Source organism: Formica exsecta, unplaced genomic scaffold (assembly GCF_003651465.1).
Source record: "Formica exsecta isolate Colony F162 unplaced genomic scaffold, ASM365146v1 scaffold237, whole genome shotgun sequence".
NCBI lineage: Eukaryota > Metazoa > Arthropoda > Insecta > Hymenoptera > Formicidae > Formica > Formica exsecta.
This window is the reverse complement of record NW_021849649.1, coordinates 1,123,288-1,140,956: the sequence shown is the minus strand read 5'-3', so window position 1 is coordinate 1,140,956 and position 17,669 is coordinate 1,123,288. Positions and strand designations below refer to the sequence as shown.

General features: G+C 43.0%; 1 protein-coding gene across 1 annotated transcript in view; it reads left to right on the top strand.

The window, feature by feature from the left end:
• Positions 1-17,669, top strand: part of LOC115235902 — a 62,016-nt gene continuing 44,347 nt past the window's right edge. The window contains exon 1 of the mRNA XM_029807991.1: positions 1-1,179. The gene's annotated coding sequence lies outside the window, so the exon portion shown is untranslated. The remainder of the gene's footprint in view (positions 1,180-17,669) is intronic.

The window sequence follows — 17,669 nt, the reverse complement described above, 5'->3', positions numbered from 1 at the left end:
ATCGGCGTTGAGAAAAAAAATTTCGATCCGACCTCGCGATCGGAGGAAAGCGAGTACCCCTGGAAAGGAGGCGGCGCCTCTCTCACGGGGAAGCTCGACCCGCCGTCGAGATGGACGTGGCTTTAGCGGACGGGGCGGCGCTCGTTTCGCCCCATTCTGGCGCCACGGCGGGACCGCCCGAACCCATAATCCTCAGTCACAATTCGGTCGTTCAACGGTGCGGACGTTCCGTCGCTCCGTGCTCTATCTCCGGATTATCTCCGGAAATGCGATTCCGCGTCTGCGGCCGAGTCGGTATTCGGCCGCGTCTCGTCCGTTGTTCTCCCGATCCGGTTCGTCGTCCGAGGGATCGGATACGTTCCGCGTGAAGTTGTACGATATCGGGACGACGTGCCGTTTCTACGACGGGAACTTATCGTTCGATCCGTTTCTCTTTCGCGGAGTGGAACACCCGGGTCGCGCTATCACGTCCCCGGGCGATCGTATCGCGTCACGGTGCCGCTGCGACTTGCACATCCGCGAGACGCGGATGTATTCTCTCGCGAAAAGTCCGCTCGGTAAAGCGCGCAACTTTAAGCTACGCCCGGCCGGCGCGTATTAAAGGGAGATATGCCCGAAGCGCCGACGGCGATCGACTGACAGTCGCGCCGCGGAGAGAAGGAAGCCCGCTCGAAGCCGAGCGACGCGGTGTATCCCAACATCCTCGGGCGAGGAGATGCGAGATCGCCAGGACGAATCCACGTAAATCGTGACGCGAGAAGACGTCGGCCTTTTTCGTCCCGAGACGTCGCTCGGTGCGAAATGTAGCTTGCCGTGCGATCCTCCGTGCTTCCGCGAAAGGAAGGCGGCGATTGTCCCGGGCCTCTCTCTCTCCTCGTCTTCTACGTCTTTCGCGTGTGGTGCTCTCGCGTTCCTTTCGTCGAGGTGGTGCTATTCTCCCCGACCTAACCTTCCCCCGAGAAGTGATATATATCGGAATCCTTCTTTTTTTTTTTTTTTTTGCCGACGCTCCAGAAACTGAGAGACGTCGGGGAAGAGGCGAACGTCGACGGCGATGTGCCAGTGTGTAGGATACTAGGGGGAGAAGGACTCCTCTTCCTTCGTCGAAACGAGATGACGAAACGTTGCCTGTCGGACGCGTTCGACTAGTCGTCACAGTGGAGTTCTGCTTAATCGCAGGTAAGTTTTTTTTTTCCGACGGAACGCGCGCCGAGTCCGGCGCCGAATCTCTAGAGATTAGATTCTATTTTGTTTTTAATAATACACGCGCTTCACACAGATTGTGACGTTTAGGACGTGGCCTGTTTATTAGCCGGTCATTTTCGAGCGACAATTTTCTTTACACGAAAATTATACCGCGTGTGTCTCTCGAGTCTTGGACTTTTGTAGAAAGAAATATATGTATACGCGTTATGATTTTCCGAGATGTTTTGGGAATTTGATGAAATGAAGCGATACGACAATCGGTGTCGCGAAATGATAGCATTTTGCGAGGATTTTCGCTCGATCTGATACGCGTAATTATGCGTTTCGCCTCATGCGACTATTCTCATTTTCGGTTCTTCTCTGAAGTAGTTGGGAAGATTAAAAAGATTATATTCCTCTCTTAATACACCGAGACATCTGCGAATGTACTTTCTCCCATCGTTAACTGCGATCGATAGCGTTAGCGAGTATATATATATATGTTACTTCGTCGTCAGTCCCTTTATCTTGAAAATCGCTCGTCAGCCCGGTTTCGAAAATGTTTCGAAATTAATATTCGAGGCGCCCGAATTTTTCCTGAAATTTCTGATACTCGGAAATTGATATCACACGCGTGGCTATTCTAAAAATACGTTCGTAAAAATAAAATCGATTTTGAATCAATCTCGGTGCTCGTTTACTTGCTCTCTTTTAGGCAAAACGAATGTAAATTTACATCCACTGCGAGATGTTGACAACATACCCTGTCGAAGAGCTCCGCAGCATCTAGGAAATAAACTAACAATCTTATGCAATCTTATCTTTATGCGAAACAACCTTGTTTAAGCCTGTCGCGTCGTCGTGTTTCACAATAATTTTTCCTTGAAATATCTAGTTTCTCCTTCCGGATTTCGCGAAGCGTGTTTTCCGAGGATTCGAGTCTTGGATTTTTACGGTATGAAAATGGAAGAGAAAAAAAGGACGGGAGATTTTCGAAAATTACGAGATAATGAATTAAATATGATATGTAAAAACAAGGTTAAAAGAAAGAGAGAGATTAATAGAATTATAAGTAGATAAGATGGATTTAAAATTTTTTTTTTTTTTTTTTTTTTTCCTCTGTCCTGGACTGAATCCCCGAGGACAGTCAGAGGTAATGGAACTTGCGGGTTAACGCGACTACAAAAGCGAGAGATTTTCAAGGGGGAGTGAAAGTAAAGAAATTTAACGCGAGACACGACGCGTAAGTTTTCAAAGTTCGATAACAATCCGGAGCTATCGCGAAGATTCGAGAGTTCGGATTACGTAAGTATGGAAACAAGCCGATATATTTTGAACGCGGGACCGATAGTATCGCGTTGCGGGGGCGAATCACGGCGCGGAAAGACTTGCGAAAAGTCGTTGCACGACACGGCTGAAAGCATTCGTAAAGAAAACAGTCAGTACTTATGCTAATCATTAAATGTCATTTATCAGCGCGAGCATGTATTTCAATCGAAAAATTCAAATCTAGCGAATAAATTACTTGGAGAAGGAAAGGAGATACTTCGTCTTGTTTATTTTAAATTCGATTAATCTAATCTAATGTTTATCGACAATAAGAGACGATGTAGTAAGAAAGTAAACACGTCAAAGGACGAGTGATTGCGACATCGTAATTCCCGTCAGATCATTAATGGATCGAGCGATAACAACCGAAAGTTAAGCAAAATAAGAGACGCTACGAGATGTTTACGTGTCGTACGGGAAAATATGAAGGATAGAGATAGAGTGATGCGGGGAGAGAAGGAAAGCCAGCCATGATTCCGTTCGTCCGATCGAAGGCAAAAATGCTATGCGTCGTGAAAAATTTTGCAGCCACGAGAAGGAAGCGGAATGGAGGAGGGTTCAAGCCGGGTAAGCGAAAACAGCAACAGCACGTGGCTGTGTATTCGCGCGCGCGCTTATATGTGTATGTGTGTATGTGTGAGCGAGGCAATGACAGCGCCAAGAGAGAAGACGTCGGCTCGCGGTTACGACGCGGATCCCTCCTTTATTTCGAGAAAGCCGAGCGATTCTCGCTCGTGTTCCCGGTTTAACATAAATTTATTTATACAAGGATTTGCTTTTTTTTTTTTTTGTTTATCGGACATTACACGGATCGCTGATAACCCGGGCTATGTCTTTTCGAGCGTCGTAGAGTAAGGATAAGGGCGACGTCGAAGAACGTCGGATAGAGCCAATAATGTGGGACACCGTCATTCTCGTCCATCTGGCGTTGCAATTTCACGGGAAGGACCACACCGTCCTCTCGAAAAGATTGCTTCGGTAGTCCGACAGTAGGCTATACTTTGGTCCGAACATAATTCGCTCTCTCGTGTTCTTTTTTTCTTTCTTTTCTCTTTTTTTTTTTTTTTTTTTGTTTTGTTTTTTTTTTTTTTTTTTTTTTTTTTTTTTTTTTTTTTTTTGTTCTGTTTACGAATCCAATCGATGTCCGACGTTTAGTTTCCGCTCGACTTTCACACCAGATAAAGCCGGTATATGCTCAGCTATTCTTGATTTACGCACACACATTTTGGATGACTAACTCTTTCTCTCTCTCTATCTTATTTATGGGAGATAAAGAGTGACACTCGATCGCCAATCAATAGCTTTTTTTTTTTTTCTCACGACGATCGACGATAATTCACGCGACACACACAAAAACACATGCTTTCACACAAACACGTGCATACAGACAAACTTCCGCAAGTTGCAATTCAGGGAGCGGAAAATTTCTTTTAAAAGGGTCATTTAGCTTACGTACAATTGTCCCGATGGAAGCGTTTAATATCTTTTGTTGCTTTGTGTGACGTAACAATTATAATTCTCAATTGATATAAATAATACGCTGCATCGAGGAATTAATTTACTGCTGCTTTTTTATCTTATTCTCCGTATTAAATGCATTCATTATTTTCTATATATTTTTATTTTAAACTTCTGAATCGCATTCTGAAAGCCTCGTAATATTCTTATATATTATTCGTATTGCGATAGAATCTTTTTTTAGTATAAATTTTATATATAAAGAAAAAATATATGAGAGATCTCAGAAATGACAGCTGGATATCCTCTATTAGACTATAGATTGACACCTAAAACCATATACTTAAAAATTTGTTTCGTTCTTGACACAATGTCTATAGTATCACAAGGCCATTCGCACACATATGTTTATCTTGTAAAAGCATTTTGCATGCAGTTGATACAAAATGGAGCGAAAATTACGAAAATTGCGTTCGCTCGATAAAATAGACGATTACGGGCGCCCTTTAAAAATGCAAAACAAACATTATCGGTGTTTTCGATGAGAATGGACGAAATAATGCTACGTTTTTAAGTTTACCCATGTAAAAATCACGCTACGCTTGAGCATTTCCGGCTTAAGCACAATCACGTTGCACAGTTTATTATAATCGTTAACCGTAAACAAAGAAATTTTTTATTTGCACAATTACGTAAAATAACAAACCAATGAATCTCGTGAACTGGCATTATAGTTTTAGCTAAGAGCGATTGACGTTGGCGCGTCAAGTGTGTTTGTCGCGCGAAGAACAGATATCTCGCGAATAAATATTAATAACACGCCCCGGGGCCTTAGTAGATCTATGTTTTTATGCCTCGATAATGAGCGATTATACAGTCACTTGCATTAACAAGTTACAGCACGAACGAAAGAAAGCTGATGCGAGAATTTGAACGCACAAAGAGACTACGCGAAGATAAATCGACAAATTCTTCGACATCTCATGAATTCACGGACGCGAATTTGTACATTCATTCTCAGTAAGTTTTAATTATAATTAAAGCGGTTAATCGGATTCCTGCACGATATATAATGCGAACAGACGATCGAGTCTGTTTACTATTTACTAGTTTTATGCGAGTTATATGTATTGTAGTATCTCGACTTTCGGGCGCGTAAAAATATTCGTCAGTAAATAAGAAAAAAAAAACAACTCAATAAAACTGGGAAATGATAAAAAGAAGCAATAAAATTCACTGTTCAGGAACCTGCGAAAGGGAAAGCTTTAGAAATCAGAGTAAAAAGTATCGGGGTCCGTTAATAAAAGTACCGTTTCTTATCGACATGAGAGAAGATTCACGACCACCAGGATATTGTTACATTTATCGTACATGCATATTATCGATAAATGTAAATCGCCGTGATTAGACAACTGCTTTATCTATCCCAAATTTGTTCGGACAACGCTTGTTCGTTTGACAGATAACCAATATACAAGTGTATTACATGAGCTTTTCCCGTTGGATTCTTTAGCGAAAAGGACATTCAAGTATACATAAATAGTTTGAAGATGTGAATACACGGATTTCGAGTTTAATAAAATATCATTTTGTTACATTTATTTATAGCGAGATATTAAGAATATTATATGTGATGTTTACGTTTTAATGAATTTTGATTTACGTATTAGTAGTCGATATAGATATTTATTTAATAATAAAACAATTTTATTAATAATGTACCATGTAAGACACGCGTTTATTTTCACCAAGCTCTACTCTGTGATATCCTTGTTCTATATCACATAAATACGAAGACTATAAAGAAGTGGGGAAAACATGGGAAAAACATGGGAAACCGGTTTATCACATTAAAGCAACATTATGCGATGGAGGGTCTAACAAAGTTCTTAAGCCAGATACTTTTTCGCGGAAAAAATTATATGGGATAAACAGGTATTGTCTCCTAATTGCGCGTCAAAGCTTATCGAATTGAAATTATTGTGTAATGAAATTTTGGAAGAAAAAGGAAGAAGAAGCTTTTGCAAAAACGCTTTCAAGTTTTTACACGAAAAATAAATTGCCGGAAAACTGATGTACAAGTTTCTCATCTCGCGTGATGCGTCATACATGTGTATCCGCGAATAACTGTAACATTTAATCAAAAGAGATGAACAATGCTCGATCCGAATTAATTTTACACCATTTTTATGGTCTTATATAATATCTGAAAAATAAAAAAGAGAACAGTATACAGATTACAAAAAAAAAGGATCAAATAACGTTATCCGAAATTCAATATTCGATAGAGTAAACTCGGTAAAAATCATTAAAAAATTCAAAGAGAGAGATGCGATATAAAGTGAGTTATTTTTCATTCGTACCATTTTTTCTGCGTGCACGTAATCCTTTATCTGTTACATCCAGCGCAAATTATTTATAGAGAACTTTTTAGCGTAGGTTAAGAATTTATATAAATTTGACACGTCGATGAGTTCTTTTTAAACGGCGGCGATTGTTGATTGGATTTTCCGAAAATACGATTCGCTTGTTCGACGGAAAAGGGGATCCCGCCTCGATCGCGTACCAATCGTCGTTTGTCTGCTCGGCGTCGGGTAAAGTGGCATTTATTTGGCTTTGACGACTATCATTTGGAACGTCGGAGTTATACGAACGGTGCGGAGAGGGCCGCCGAGGTGCGTGCGAGCGTTGTTCCGCCTACTTTGCCGGAGGAGAGGAAGCTCCCCGCGCACGGGGAGAGGTTCTCGTCTCGCGTTATATACATCACGTGGTAGACACTTTGCCTGGCTCGCTCGCTCACCCTAAATGCGCGCCGAGCGGCCGGGAAGAGCGCGCCGAGCGGCCGGGAAGAGCGCGCTTTCGCGGAACACGTGAGGCAGAAATCGTCCACGACGATCGCGTCTCTCTCGTCGTCGATTAATGACGCGGCTTAACGAGCCGCGGGATGAAACGCGAGGGAAGAGAATTCCGGCGCGCGAGCCCGCATATGTAAAAACTACAGGAAAAAGCCATTTCGTCCCTCGATATCGCCGATGGCGACAAGTTTTCTCGGTATAAAAGAATAACAGGTGCTGTTTTACAACGCACACATTTATAAATTTATTTCCTTATTTTATTAGATATTATTAGATGGAAAAAGAACCTCGCATTCTTTTTTTATTAATATGTCTTATATAATAATATATATTCTTATAGACAATATAATCTTTATATGTAATAAGGCTTTAAAAATTACTATTATTATTTTCAAAAATTATTGTTGTGAAAAGAATACCATTCAAACTTGTATTAAAAACGATTTGCACGGGTAATGAATATGATATTCCAAGATTGTTTAACAATAAGAGTATATTTAATCTTTACGGACTGATCTCTCTCTCATACGCTTCGTTCAAAGTAGCTCGTTGGAAAATTATCCAAAGTACGAGCTCCGATTCCACAATCTTTTTCCACGGACCTTCTCCTCTTTCGTAGAACAATAGCGCGTATTTGAGACGATCCGAATTACGGAGTATGTAAAAGGGCTCGCGCGCGAGTCTTACCTCGAGCGAGCGAGCGAGCGGACGCGCACGTGTTTAAACTCACACGCGCGAGGCAGGAGCGAGGAGGTGAGGTTGGAGGAGGAGGAAGAAGAAGTAGAAGCGGGGTTCTCCACTACGCTCTTACCTACGCGCATCACGTTGCGTGTAGGACCAGCGCGTCGCGAGTGCATTTCATGTACTCCTCTCATCCCTGTTGAATGACGTGACCGCTGGAGAGTGCCCCGAGAGTGAGCGAGAGAGAGAGAGAGAGAGAGAGAAAAAGGGAGAGGGTAACACGAGACGAGGCCTCCTCTCCTTTGTGCCTTGAACCGGTCGCCTTACCATCTTAGCGCCGTATTGCGAAATTTTGTCCTATCAGCTCCGCGAAAACGCCCGCGATCCGTAAATCCGGCAGATTTTCTTTTTTTCCCATAAATTAATTATATATTAATTATACAAAGCAGGGAAAAAGATTTGCACCCGAGAGATGGAGATTTCTTATATATTTCTTTCTCGTTGACTCCTTCTTAGAAATATCGAGTATTTTGAAGAAGCAGAGTTCACGAATTCGCAATTCGATAAGTTTCTCCTCGTAAATAAACCGTGTCATTATATTTCGATTCGTATTCACAGTGCGAAATTTAATTTGATGCTCGATTTCTCCGCTATGGTTAAATAAAAAATTTTTATTGAGATTAGAGAAAAAGGAATTGAGAAGACGTAGCGAAGAAAATATTTCAGATCAATCCACGATATGAAAAACCGAAGACATTTCGTTTTGTAGAAATTAATTCTTTTCAATTTATGTATCAACTTCCTTTACGATGTATTAATCAATTTAACCGCCAGTTTCTTTGTTGCTCCGCGTTTTAACGATTCTGAACGACAATGTCGCCGAGAAATGTATGTCAATTTTAATTACGTACATTGGAAATACTGAGGAATACATGGATTACAATATCGCCACACACAAAGATAACAATTGTCAAAGTTATCGTGGCTTCTCCGCACGCTATCTTGAAACTATCTCAAAGGAATTTTTCATCTTCGGGATTCTTTGCGCTTTTTAAACCGGAGTTTACAACTGGATGCAGCGTGATCGGCGAAAAAATTCAACGACTGATTTTTCTCCAATGTTCGGTCCCCGCGTTTTATATACGTAGTACATATTTATACCCCTCCCCCTCCCCGTCGCCGCTCAAACCCGTTCGATCGCGGGCGATTTACAAAATTTATGGAAGCTATTCTGCCTCGTCTTGATCTTGATTTTAGTGCCACCGGTTCAACACGCGGTCGACCGAGTTGTGTCGGGGACCATGACGTAAGTCTCGCTTCCTGTTTGCCCGGATCGACTTGACACCGGCACGACCACTGCTCGCCTGCCCGTTTTTTGCGACGTTTCTCGACGTATTCGCAATAACCTACGCCGCGAATGCCTGGCACCTTCGAAAGAGCTCAATCTTTCAAACACTAGTTTGCGATTAATTCCTTTTTAACCGGGGATACCGCAAATGTCTTTTCTCACATCAGTTTGTGGTACAATAAACTGTAAACATGCATTCTTCTTATTTTTTTTTTTTTTTTTACAATTATTGACAATTTGCTCCTGGAAGAATCTGGGAAAAAAAAGGTACAATGACAGTTTAATATTTGACAAATTTTATCTGTCAAATCTCTTGGAATTATAAAGAGATTTTAAATTCTCTTTAATCGCGATACTTTGAAAATAAATGTTATAAAATTCAGTAAAAAATCCGAGTGTTCAAACCGCCAGGCACAAGTACATCTGCGCGAACGCATCGAGCAATTATTATTTCGGTATCCGTCACGGTAGGGGTTACAAATGGATCTCGACAGACACGCCGGAGTTTTCTCCGGCGAAAATGGGAACTCTTAATGATCCCGGGGATACTCGCCGTGGGTCGGCGATTCGAGTACACAGGCGGCTAGAGAAGAACATTTGGAAAGCACACTCCGGCATCACGCTCCTTCTTCGACCGCTCTCTTGGCCCGGGCCGACCGTCAATCATTTAAGGGACACACATACTATTCTCTGCCTCCGCGCTCTCTGCCTCGTCGTACCCCGTCACTCCTTTGATCCTACCCTGTAATATTGTTCCTCTCCTCCTTTGACTTTCCCGAGATGTCAGTTAAGGCCGCTGCCATTCTCGTACACAGATAAAGGTGTATCCTCTCGATACGCCTTCTCGATTTCGCTAGCTACGATTAGCCATCCGCTTTGCCGGCAACAGCAGCTGCTTTTGTTCCTCCTCGTAAAACCTCCTAGAAATTATCGTCCGGTTAGTATATTTCCTGGTAACGACTTTGGTTGCGCCTCTTACGAGCCTCGACTTTTTCGCTTTCTTCCAAAGTTCCGGCTCGTATATGCTCTTCAAACTCGCACCCGGGTAAATATATGGAGAAAGAGAGAGAGAGAGAGAGAGATAACGTAGAGATTGCTGCACAGAACTCAAAAGTTCCCGGACAGTTTTCTCGACTAACAAACTTTTTCTCTCTGACCTTCGCAAACTCGAGAATCTTTATTGTAATTATAATTATTAAGGTTTCGAGAGAAGAGCGCGCGAAAAGGCAACAAAACGAGAACGAGAGAACACACGGAAGAAAGCCACTTTATTAATTTATAAATTATATAATACTTGATGAGAAGGATTTATCGTCTCCCGGGTTAAAAAGAAAAAATGTGAAACATTTCGATATATATATATCGATTATTGAATTTCAGTTATTTCGGTCACGAAATATCGGCTTTTATCGACGTCGCTTAACGTTAACTCTGACTAACAAAATTTTAGGCTTCTCTCCGTTTTTTCCTTCTCTCTTCTCCGTTGACATTTGAGAGATAGCGTTTATAATAGAAAGAAACGGAGAGCGAAATTTGTAACTCTAGTTATTTGACATTGTCCATACTGTAACTAGGCTTAGGGCGTTACTTTGTGGAGAAAGCGATGCTGAAATTGTGTTACTGCGATAATTATCGATGGTCCTTTCGAAAGCGCTCTCTGTGCGGATATTCAGATGCAACCACGATGAGAATCGTAGACGATAGATGCTCCGAGTGCGCGTATTGACAGTAATACCAGTTCACGCACAGGCAAGCCTGTGACAATAACTTTGCTAGAGTTTCCAGAGATATTTTCAGCTTGTAGAAATGACGGTAATTGCCATCACAGCGTGCACCGACGTAACATCTACACGGCCATTGTATATCATGAAAATTTTTCTTTGAAAGTATTCTAAAAGAAATTGACAGCATCGCGTCAAAATTTCGGAAAATGCCTTCACTTTGTAAAAATGGCAATAAAACGATTAACACGATTCATCTAAAATTAACTAAATGCTCGAGATTGATTTTTTATTATCTATCTGCATTCTCGCAGCTTAATTCGAGATTCCTTTATTCTCGATATCGAATAAGTGTTATCGATTCGTTGTCAAAACAGACGTGGTCTTTTTCTTTTAATTTATATCTTTTTTATACTTATAATATATCTTTGGGAGGGATATCAATGGAAGGGATATCTATATACAATGACAAATAGGACAATAACCTACTGTGCAATCTTATTTCACACATCAACGGAACAAAACCGCACATCCGCCGGGATTAATTTCCGATTACGCCCCTGGCTGACCTGTACTTGCTTTATCCGAAACGACAAGTGCGTGCAGTTGGCTAGGTGATTGCGTTAAAAATTTGCTCTATTGACGAGGGGGAAGGGAGAACCAGCAGTAATCGACCTGTATGTGACGCAGCGAGAGAATATGAAAGAAAGGACGAGAGAGTATGAGAGAGAGAGAGAGAGAGAAAGAGAGAACGAGAAATAACGGCGAGGAAGGGACAGGATGGAGATAGCGCAGGCATGCAACAAAAGTAGATATCGCAGCATGATATCGCTTGAGCGTATTGCTGTGTGCGAGCGAAAGAGAGGAACGGATAAGAAGGAGACGGAAAGAGAAAGGGAGAGAGAGAGAGAAGGAGAGAGGGAGCGAGCGCGGACTGGCTCTCTCGTCGGTGGCAGAACCGGCAAAGAAGGGGGCCTCTAACCACTAGCGACGTATACAGCGGTGCTTAAAGAGGGTTTTTGCAGTTGGAGCTTTGCGATTTTTTTTTTTCATCATTTCAGAAGAGACTCGGAAGATATTTACAGGATATAAAAAATTCGGAAAAATTTTAAAATACTCAGACTTTTGAAGAGATCAGATATATGATATAATATTGTAGATCGATATGAGAGAAATATTGATTTATATATATTTTTTTTTATTGTATTAGATTGTATCCTATATTAATTGACAATTCTTTTATATTAATGAATTATTGCACGAGTTCCGAGTTGAAATTGATTTTTATTATATTTTTTTTTTTATTACATGGTTCTGTTCTGACATGAGGATTGTCACGAGACGTCTTGTGTTAATCATCCTATGTAACATTCACGCGGGATCTTACGAAACGTTTTAAGAACTTCCTACATACAGATCGTTTTACAACTGTCGCAGAATATATTCGGGACAAATGCCAAATTTTCAGGAAGAAAATACTATTTCATCCGTCTGCTTTTATCCAACTTGTGTCTCAATCTCATTCTGATGCAATAATTCCGACCGTACGCCGCAAATCTCTCCGTTATCCGAGCCGAGGGCTTAGAGGTCTTCGAAAAAATTGCAGTCAATCTCACAATACAGCTAATATCCGTTGACCTAATAAGCCGGTGTATCGGACACCGGGAAGAAAATTCCTCCAAATGGCGACGCTCTATTTATCATTAGACAAAGTCTGGCGCGCGTGCTGTTTTTTTGTTAATTATGCTTATGCCTTTTTAATCGGCTGCCGCCGGGAGAGCCGTCTACCTTGCTCCAAGTCGAGCAATTAAGCGGAATGGCGCAACTGCGTGGAGTAACCTAGTTGTGCGTCTTATCTCGCATCGGCGGCGTAGCGTGCGAAACGCGTGTATCTCGTTGGCGCCATCTTTTTTCCCCCTGCGACCGACCGTTCCCGTGATCGTGGATCGTTTTAACCCTGTTTCGCCCGTTCGTTCGTTCGTTCGTTCGTTCGTTGCTTCGTTGCTTCGTTGCTTCGTTTGCCGCTGTTATACATCTCGACGGGATATTCTGCCACTTTTAAAATCGTTGTCCGGTCGAGTAAGCTATGTGTGCTTGTGTGTGTGTGTGTTTGTATGACGCTGACTCTTTTATATTAATCATTAATATGATGCGCGTATTAATTTTATTATTAAAAATGTCCGAAAATAGAATTTTGTAATAATTGTTTCCAAATTTCTTACACGTTTGATAAATAATATCGAAAAATGGATTTTTATATTTTAGTGACACGTTAATTTTTTAACAAGTAACTAGAGTGGTAAGGAAAAACGGCGGAAAATCTTCCTCGCTATATATAACATTTGATATGCATAGTTTATAATTCTCAACGGGAGTTGTCTTTAAACGAGGTCGAATTACTATTCCTCGCCGTGTCCAGCCGCGCGATCGCGCACCTGTACGAACGCTACGTCGATCTGATAAGGTCTAATCACCCCGGTTGCGAACGTGGCAGACAGGGGCGGTAACGTCCGTGATCGCGGATGCGCTTTTCCAGCCGATGCTAAAGGCACTTTTCCGTTTTTCGCGTCGAGACGCGACACCGCCGCCGGCGACGTTCGCCGCTCGAGGACGATATATCCCGTTGCGTTAACTTTGACTTTCCGCATTGCCGAACTTCTTACACGTTGAGAAAAAAAAAAAAGAACTCAAATTTCACGCAAGAAAACTCGCGCGAAATAGCTGTCATCCGTTGTCGAAATCGAGATTTTCGCGAGAGTCTCGCGGCTGGAAGCGTAAAGTATGACACATCGTGCGTGAGAGATCGCGTGATTGTGAAAGAGTAATGAGAGTTCTTAACTCACAGAGAGACGGAGTACCAGATCCCTTCCGAGTACGAGGCTTTTGCTCGACAAGCCGAAACATATGGGGAATCATATGGAGATGCGTTGAACTGCGCCCGGAGACCCGCACGACAGTATATCTGCTCTCCCTCCCTCCTTCGCGCGCACACACACACACACACACACACGAAGGCACACAAAGATAGAGAGACGCTCGACCGGAGAACTTGACTCTGTCTCTTTCGCTATCCGTCATAGCTAAAAACGTTCGCCGCCTGTCCCCTTATTCACGCGTGTAACCCAATTTTCACACGCTGTTAAATTCCGTCAAGAAAATGAGCGAGAAGCGCTCTATTACAAGTCGCACAAATAGCCGAAATGGTAACTCGGGAATTCCGTCTTACCGTGGACGAACGCACAGGTAAACACACATGCAAAATCGCGATATATATATATGTATGTATGTTTATATATCGACGTTCCTCTCCCTAAGACTCCGACTGCAGTAATTTCCGTCGCGCAAACGTATACATTTCGTCGAATAAACACCGAGTGTCCGATAACGACGCGTAACGTACATAGCTCGCGTAAAGCTCGCTTCTTTTTTTTTTTTTTTTTTTCCGCCACTGGGTTCGATAACGCGGCGAGATCGCGACGAGAAGGCGGTGGAAAATCGTAAACGAATGAAAACGAAACGCGCCCCGTACTACTCTACTCGGCAACGACAAATAATAAATCGGCCCTTGTGTCCGCGCGAGACGAGAGGCATGCGAGACGAAAGGAAAAAAGGAGAGAAAAGAAAGAAGAGGGGAAAAAAAAAGAGGAGAAGCGCGCGCGCGAGAGAACGATAGAGTGAAGGAGAGAGAGCGAGAGAGGAAAAGAAGCGTAGCTTCTCGCTTGGAGTAGAAGAAGAAGAAGAAGAAGACGAAGAAGCGGACGCGAAGAGCCTCGTTCGGTAGGGCGGACGGTGGCGGGACGGGGAGGAGGCTGAAAAATTCAGAAAGACACCGAGCAAGAAAAGGAGACGGCAAAGGTGCAGGAGGGAGCGGGTTGGCGAAGCGGCGAAGGGATCGGGAGGAGGCGGGTGGGCGGCGAGGAAGGGGGAGGGGGAAGGGGCAGAAAGCTCTGAAACTCGTTGTTAAAGCCGATAGAGCGCTACTACGAGCTCGTCGGCCTTGCTCGCCAACCGAGCCGCGCCGTATATCCCCTTTATGCCGGGTGTTGGAAAGAGAGAGAGAAAGAGAGAGAGAGAGAGAGAAGACCTCTCTTTCTCCTTTTCTCTCCCTCTCTTTCTCTCCTCCTTTCTCTCTCGTCCACTTCCTATATATCTGAACGCGCGGGCGCGCAGATACGAGAGTTCCACCCATCTCTCTAGCCGCGCGGGCATATATACGGGGTGATCCGTGAAATCGTGACCGACCGATCGATCGGTTTTTCGATGGTCTCTCTCTCTCTCTCTCTCTTTTCTTTCTTCATGCTCGACGGCCGATTGCGTCCTCGGGACGAAAGCCCCCGATCCTTAAGATCGCTCATCTGAATTTTGATGATAAATTCTTCGAGTGATCTGAAAACAATCTTTTCTCGATCGAAAAATATAATAAAAGTACCTATGTCTCTGTTACAAAAGCGGTACGCAATGAAATGGCGAAACTTTATCGCTCACTTTGGATTCAAGTGAGTTCTGTTCCTATAAACTTCCAATTAGAGATTTAATAATAAAAATACATAAAATATTTTTTCAACATCAATATTTGATAACGAACCGAACGCTGTTTTTTTTTTTTCTAAAGAAACGTTAGAGTTTTATTATTACAATAGCTCCGTTATTAAAACTAACAATAAGATCAGGATTTCCAAGACACTCTGTATCTATCTGGGAGTCTCCCGTCGTCGTTAGAATCTTGAAGGCGTCGGTCTCTCTCGGCCGCGCGTTAAAAACGCAACGTCGAAGCGATATGCGTTTATTTGTCATACGTATACATATATACGTAGCCGTGGTTCTGAGTTAGGTCCGGCGCTCGGCTCAGGTTGGGTTAGGTCTAGTTTACTCCAATTTACGAACGGCGGGCAGTCGGACGGCGTTCACAGAAGGGAGAGGAGGAGGGAGAAGAGAGCGGCCCGAGGGACTTTAATTTCCTCGACGTGTGTACGGGGCCCGATGGTTTAAAAGCGCTCCTAAGAACCCGCGGGGCTTTATGGGGGTATGCCAGAATTAACCATTAACGTGTGATTGTACTGGCGGAACCCCGCCGAAACTTGACACCGCGATCTCTCTCTCTCTCTCTCTCTCTCTCTCTCTCTCTCTCTCGCCTGCTTGGTGCCAAGGCTAACGTCGTACCGAAACGTGAAACATAGACCGACTTGTTCGATTGGTCTTAACCGAGCGCGGCTAGAACGGAGTTAGGCGAACACTATCGCTGGTAACGAAACCGAGTTAGTCCCAAGTTGCGAGCCACTTTAGACAACGAATAGCCGAATAAATCTAGAGAATGAGGAAAGCGAAATTTGCGGGTCAATTTCCGATAACGAGATACAAAGAAACACACAAGAATATTATAAATAATAAATTTAAAAAAATGTATGGGTGTATGTATGTATTATATGGGAGGAGGGGGCGTCATATAATAATTTTAAAAAAGTATAAAAGATTGTTTCTCAACTTGCGGTATACTTTCAAAATGGCGCACGCGCGCGCCATTCGTTCGCGCAGCCTCTCTCCTCATTTTTTCCTAAGCACCGCATTCTTGATTCTTGCCACTTTTCAGTGCATCTCTCGTCTTCGAGGAAAGACGGTCGAGGCGTGGAACGAACGAGAAAAAGACTGCATCGTTTGGCGAGAATCGGCAAAAATTTCATCGCTTCCCGTCCTCGATACTTTCCTGAAAGTAGTATATAAGTTCGGAATAGTAAAACGGTTCTCCTTGACAGGATAAAATATTACCGGCGAAGAAAGAGAGATATATATATATACTGTAAAACTTTACGAATACACTCCGATTTCGCTTTTCTTAGCATTGTTTTCCCGACGCGTCCGCAGAACTCTAACGCAGACATTATCCTCATTACTGTACATGCTAACTGATGGCTTCCCCGTCGTTATAGCTATTTTATGATCAACACACGCAAGGTTAGCTATATATACGAAACCCCTTACCGTCGTTAGAACGTTGAAGAAGCAAACGAACGAAAGCGCAATTGTTGCAATAGAATATTCAAGACGGATGATAAAAATATTCCTCGAGCAATGAAATAATATTTATCAATATCGATTTATCCGATACTAATATTTTGATATTTTAATTTTTCTTTCTTTCTGAATTTTCGACTCGACTCGAGCGGTCAAATAGCAGCAATCGATTGATTAATAGTCAACGTCGCAAGATCCGGAGTAGTTTCTTTCGGCGACGTGCACGATTACGTATCTAACGTGGACAGGAATCTTGTCCGCGGGTTCGACGAAAACGAAGAAGGAAGAAAATGCGGGGTGCGGAGTCATTTAATTCGGGTACACCCCGTGAACGCGGCATCGCACTGCCGACGATGGTGGGGCGCCAGTTGCCTAGCGACCTGCCCCGGGAAGCCTCGTAGTCCTCCTCGGGCGCACTTTGTTTGCCGTAGTCCCCGAAAACACAAAGCTTTTCATGACTTTTCGCACAGCGCATAGGCCGACTATAGATGGATAGCGCGGTGTAAAAATAGTACAAGGTGCAGGACGAGATGCGTTCAGGATTTGGTGAGCGCCAGGCTCGAGCTTGTTTTCAAAAAGAGAGAGAGAGAGAGAAAAATATATTTACATATATAGACGAGCTGCGATATTAGTAGAAAATTGTATAGTGGTGTCACTCCACGTTTTGCAAAAATAAAGTAAAGTGAATGCATACACACAGAACGGATTCCCATCCGGAATCGCGGATCTCTCTGCTCATTCTAATATAGGGGGCAATTACAGCGAGTTTTAGTACTTGGAACAGATTTCCGATTGATCTAAGAGCTGCCATTTGGTTTGGACGAGTTTGCGTCGCCGAATATCTTTAAAAACGAGCGAGAGAGAGAGAGACTCGGGATAATCGCTGGTAACGGATGAACAAACTCCCCTCTCCGTCCTCTCTTCTTCCCTCCTTCCCTTTCCTCCTCATTCAGGTGAAAGTTGTGCTCGGGAAAATCGCACGGATGGATCCTTGATCCTTGATCCTCGACGGCTCGTGAGAGTATAAATGGAAAAGCGTGCGAAATTCCGGAACGACGTCCACTCTCTCTCTCTCTCTCTCTC